We start from the raw sequence: 6,045 nt of genomic DNA, 5'->3' as shown, positions 1-6,045 counted from the left end.
GCCTTCCCTGCTTTTCAGCCTGAAGCGTAGCCCCGGGCTCTGAGAGGAAGAGAGGGTGGAGGAAGACACTCCCATAACCCCCAAACCTTCTCCTTAATCTTTTACTGAATTTCCCAAAAGTCCCCTCGCAGGACTGGGCTCGAACCTAGAGCTTCAAATCTGCCTAGATAACCGCTGGCTCCGCCCTCGAACTCTAATTTTTGGAGGCCTTGTTTATTCGATGTAGGCCCGCCCCCGGGCTCTTAGCTCCACCTCCAGAATCCTGCGGGAGCTCAAGTTCGATTCCTGCCCCCAGAGTCTTTGGCACAGCCCTCAAGGTATCCGAGGGCCAGGGTACTTGGCCAAGAGCTCTTGACCCTGCCTTCTTTTAGGATTAGCTCCGCCCCCGGGTTTAGCCACACTCCCCCACCCCAAGTCCGATATCGCTCCCCAACCTTTCCTTCCGCCTTCTTATCGACCGTCCCTTGGGTCCTCTCCGAAAGCCCTCGTCTCCCGCAACTTCATTATCCAGTCCGGGTTTTGACATAGGCTCAGCTGCGACGCCGGGAGGGCTGGCGGTGTCTGCCGGAGCTGGCTCTGTCGTTAGGGGAGGTGGGGAGGGGAGAAAACCTGACAATGGATTTCAAGAACAGGGGACCACCTTCCCCCAGTTCCCAGCACCTCATCTTGACCAGACCATGTTACATAGGAAGGAGAAGAGGCCTCAAAGCGGGAAGAGATTTACAGGACACACAGACAGACCCTGAAAGCCCGGGGCTTTGGAAACGGATGGACCTGAGTTGAAATCCGGACTCCAGCAGTTTCTGGTTGTGACCCTGAGCCTCAGTTTCCACACCTGAAACGTGGGCGGTCATATCGTGCCTACCTCTCTCATTCATTCGAAAATGTTTACTGAGGGGCGCCTGGGTGGCTCAGTGGGTTAAGCCTCTGCCTTTGGCTCAGGTCGTGATCTCAGGGTTCTGGGGTCAAACCCCGCTTTCGGCTATCTGCCCTGCGGGGAACCTGCCTCCCCCTCTCTCTCTGCCTGCCTCTCTGCCTACTTGTGATCTCTCTCTGTCAAATAAATAAATAAAATCTTTAAAAAAATGTTTACCGATTTAAGGCGCCTGGGTGACTCAGTTGGTTAAGTATCTGCCTTTGGCTCAGGTCATGATCCTGAGATGGAGCTCTGATTAGGGCTCCCTGCTCAGCGGGGAGCCTGCTTCTTCCTCTCCCTCTGCCACTCCCCCTGTTTGTGCTTTCATGCTCTCTGTCAAATAAATAGGTAAAAGCTTAAAAAAAAAAAGCTTACTGATTTAAAAAGTGGGGGAAACAAAAATGTTTACTGAGCATCTACAATGTTCTAGGTGCTGGAGTTTCATCAGTAACCAAGTTAATGCCAGATTTTGCTCTCATTGATCCTGCAGGGTGATGGAAGAGGTAAGCCATCATACATGAAACAATTAAGTAATCATAGCTAACATTTATTGAGCATTTACTACATGCCAAACACCCAGTTATCTTCACCACAAGCCCTATTTTCACCACTGTTTTACAGGTGACCATGTTGCATAGGAAGGAGTTGGTAAGATAATTTCAGAGCCTAGTATTCCAGAACAAGAAAGAGTGTTATGACCAAGGACAGGAGGGTGAGGCTAATTTAGGGAGCATGGGGTCAGGGAAGGTCTCTCTGAGGAGGTGACATTTGAGCTGAGATGTAAATGACAAGGAAGCAATCATGCATGAAGTTGTTGGGGTCAGGGCGGGGGGGGGGGGGGGGGGGTTCCAGGCAGAGAAATCAATAAGTGCAAAAACCCTGAGGTAGGCATGAGTGTGGCCTATTCCTGGAGCAACAAGGAGGCTGATGAGGCTGGGGCTGCAGGAGAGGAGAGCAGGAAGTAGATGAGGTCAGGGGGGTGATGGACCCACCAGATCCTGTAGGACCTCAAAGATGTGGGAAGATGTTTGCAGTTTGCTCCTGTATCCTCCGTGAGCCCCAGTGAGGGCACTGATGTAAATCACATATGAGTACAGTGCCTGACACATGTAGGCACCCGTAAATGACAGCAACTCCCATCCATTTCTCAGGGAACACCTACTATGAAAGGCACCAAGGTCAATAATGAGTTCAAAGTGATGGCCAAGGTAGCTGTGGGCCATTATCCTTCTATGATCAAAGCTGGTTGTGTTATTGACAGAAACAAAACAAGAACCCAGATATCCTGCCTCCCAAATGCCCACTTCTCCCACCCTCTAATTCCATGAGCTCAGAACTCTTCACTGGCCACATTGTGGTAAGGGCTGTTACTGGCGTGCCCCCAGAGGGCCCCCAGTGGGAGCCCAGAATTCCGATCCTGCAAGCTCCTTGTGTGGGGGGAGGGTGTGGAACCACAGGCAGTTGGAGTTCATCCAGGTGTGTTGTATGCTTGTGTGTATGTGTGTAGGTGGGGGGGAGGTGACACACAAAGATGAGACAGCCCTTGCCCTCTAGGGGTTGGGATTCACGTGAGCTCAGTGACCTTGGCCCAGATAGCTTTTGCTTCTCTGCAAAATGGGAGCCATTCCAGCACCCATTTCCCAGGGGAGAAGAGCAGGTTCAGTGAGCTCAGGCCTGTCAAGTGCTCAGCACAGTGGCTTTTAGGTAAGACTAATGGAGCGAGTTTTATTACAAGAGCTTTCACAGGGAGATGTCAAAAGCCTGGAAGATGGGAGTGGGGAGGAGGCATCTCCTCCGGCGGAGCAGGCACTCCTGGGCTGACTTTGGATTTTCTTTCTGCCTCTAAGTTTCCTTCTCTGGGCCACTTTTCTCTCTTCTCTCTTTGTCTCCCTTTATGTCTCTGGAAATGGGCCCTTGATCCCTCACTTATGAGCTAAGTCCCCTTGAGCAAGTAACCTCCTTTCTCTGCTACTCCTACTTCCGATCCTACACTGTTTTTCCATCGCTTTATTTCCCCCATCTTTCTGATTCTTTCTTCTTTGTGTTTCTCTTTCCCCCTCTCCTTCTGTTAATCTGTCTCCCTGTTTGGGTCTACGACTGGGCTGGGCAGGAGGACCAGGTCCCTGGGAGCCCCCATCATGGCCAAGGACAGTACCTGATATATAGCAAGTACCCAGTAAAATGAATAAAACCCTACTCTGGGTGATGCTGGGGCCCCGGAAACCACTGAGAGAGCCAGGATCCTGTCCTTGCAGAGCTCAGAGTCTGGGAGAGGAAGTAGTTATTGGTTGAATGGATTTATGAGTGAATGAGCTAACTAACTCTCAGGCAGGCTTGGGAAACAAAACAAAAATTGGGTGGAGGCACTTGAGGCATAGGATACTGCTGGAACAAAGGTCAAGGGCCCAGGAAGAGTCTGAAGAGCTGGGACATCTCGGAGAGAAGGCTGAGGAGTGCGGCAAGGGGCTTGGAGGCCAGGACGGGGAGCCTGAGCTTCCTCCTGAGGGCACTGGGGAGCCATAGCAGGTTCTAAGCTGGAGAGGGACTGGGGCAAGTTTGTGCTTTAGCATCACCACTCTGGCTGCCTGGCTGTCCTATGGGAGGGGGTGTTGCAAATGGGGGAAAAAAATGGGGTGTGGCTGGGAAGAGAGGGGCCCTGGACCAGAGCAGGGCCTGGGGGAAGATTCTAGAAACTTGAAGGAAAAATACCCAGACCGGTCTGCTCTTCTTGCTGCTGGGAACGGAGGTTCGCACGACCACCAGGGGGCAGCCAAGGCTACAGGTTTGAATCTCTGCGTCTTTTCCGAGGGTGGGGAGGTTTACACCTTGCTTTGGAGGTGGGGGATAGGGGGGGAGTAGGAGATAACTCTGTCCCCACCCCCCTGCCTGAGAGCCCCTCCGCTCTCCTGCCCCCAGCCTGGCCTCTTGGGCCGCTGGAGCCCCCACCCCCCAGCAGGAGATTATGTCAACACAGCCCCGCTGCTTCTAGCCAGGACAATATTTGCCCTCAGGATCCGGGAGATCGCTATGGAAACAAAAGGCAGGGTGTGGGGGAGCATCCCCTCTGGGAAGAGGGCTAGGGGTGCTGGGCATCTCTGCCTCATCTCTGACTGTGTCTTTGGGAGAGTTTACCTCCATCCCAGTCTGTCTGCTTTCCAAATCTCTGTCTGGACAATCTCTTCATCCCTGGCTCTGTCTCTTTCTGGAAACCTGTCTGCGGGTCTCTGTCTTTGGGGGGGGCCGTCTCTGTTGGTCTCTGTCTCTGTTCTTTCCTGTCTCTCAGCTCTAGGCTTCCCCATGTCTCTGTCTCTCTCTAGGTTTCATGTCTCTTCATCTCAGTCTCTCTTTGGGTCTTTGTCTCTGTCTCTCACTTGGATCCCTGTTTCTTGAGCCCTGTCTCTGGATCCTTGTCTCTTTTCTGTCTCTGGGTTCCTGCGTTTTCTGGATCTTATTTGTGTGTACACGTAGTGTGTGTCTCTGTGGGTCTCTGTCTTTCAGGGCTCATCTATCTGCAGTTCTGAATCTCAGGGGGGCCCCCCTCAGCCTCCCATTTCTGGCCTCAGTCCCCATGGGGTGCCCCCCGCTCCCCATCTCTCTTTGCCTCATTTCTCCTGTACCATCTGCTGGCACTCCGGGCCCCTGCCTGCTCCCCACAGGCTCTGCTTGGCCACAGCCCCAGCGGGGCAGACGCAGGCCTTCCAGCAACTTCCCTTGAGGGGCACTGCCTGCTCCTTGCTGGGGGGTGGGGCAACAACGACACCTCACCAAGATCTAAGACCTGAGGCAATGGAGAGAGAGAAACTGAGAGACCCTGAGCACTGACAGGAGATGGGACAAGGGGAAGGGAAAGGAAAAAGGTTAAAGATGGGAAAAAGAGAGACCCAGAGAACAGAGGTGTGGGATTCAGAGAGGGCTGTGTGTGTGTGTGTGTGTGTGTGTGTGTGTGTGTGTGTGTATGTCCCTCCTGTTCCCTCTCCAGACTTCAGAGGACCCAGGAGGGCTGCAGTGCGCAAAGGGCCAGTCAGGTACCCAGGCAGCACACCTCTTGTGCACCCCATGCTCCCTTTTACCCCCCAGGGTCCCCCGCAGGGCTGTGGGTGAGGACCTCTGAGCCCCAGCAGAGTCCTGGCTCACTTGCCCCTCCTCAGGCCCCATCATTCAGGCTCACTCTCCCTCCTGTCTTCCTCTCAATGTGGTCTGCGCTCTGTCCCTGTCCCCCTCCCCTATATATCTGTCTCTGTCTCTCTCCCTATCTGTCTTTCTCTCTCTGTGTATCTTTCTCTGTCTCTTTCAATCTCTTTCTCTCTCTCTGTCCTTGTCTGTGTGTGTGTACTTCTATGTCTCTGTCTCTTTCGATATCTTCCTCTCTGTCTCTCTTGGTTTCTCTTGTCTCTGTCTCTTCCTGTCTGTCTGTCTGTCTCTGGTCTCTCTGGGCCCTTAATTTCCCTTCCTGTCTCTCTCACCACCTCAATTACTCTCCACTGCTTTCCCCTTCCCCAGTCTCTCTCCTCCCCCTTCCTAGCTTCCCCCCACAGTCCCAGCCCTAGCTGAGTGCCCTCCCCCTCCACCCTCGGCTCTCTTGGGGCCAAGGACAGACTCCCTCCCAAGCCCAGTCTCTCCCCGAGGTGCTTGGCTATCTCAGACCCCTCTCCCTCTCCACTCCGTGAACCGAGCCTTTCCCAGGACCCAGAGGGCGTCAGGAATGTGGGGCAGAGAGCAGGGAGGCCAGCTGGAGGCCAGGGAGCCAGGACCACCCCCCTGACCACCCCCCCCCTCCCAGACTTGTCTCCTTCCCACTCCTGGTGCTGGACCTTACATCCCTCCTATTCCCTGCCCCTGCTGGCACATCAGGGCCTCAGTTTCTCCTCTTCAAAGTGGGCACATTCACCTCTGCCCCACTTAGTCCCTAGGTCCCAGGGGACCTAGTGCTCCTGAGTGTTACAAGTTGACTAATGTGCACGCATCGGTGGTTTGTATTACTGGGAGATGAGAACATCGAGAACCGGCTTCTAAGGCTTCCCCCTTCCTGTACAGACGCTCCCCATTCCCCGTATTTTAGAACAAAGGAAGAGACTGGAAGTGGAGACTGTGGGAAGGTGTGTGATTTGGTGGCGTCTGTGACCGTGAGA

This window comes from Mustela nivalis (genome assembly GCF_964662115.1).
Source record: "Mustela nivalis genome assembly, chromosome: 18".
NCBI classification, from domain to species: Eukaryota; Metazoa; Chordata; class Mammalia; order Carnivora; family Mustelidae; genus Mustela; species Mustela nivalis.
Note: the sequence above shows the minus strand (reverse complement) of the source record.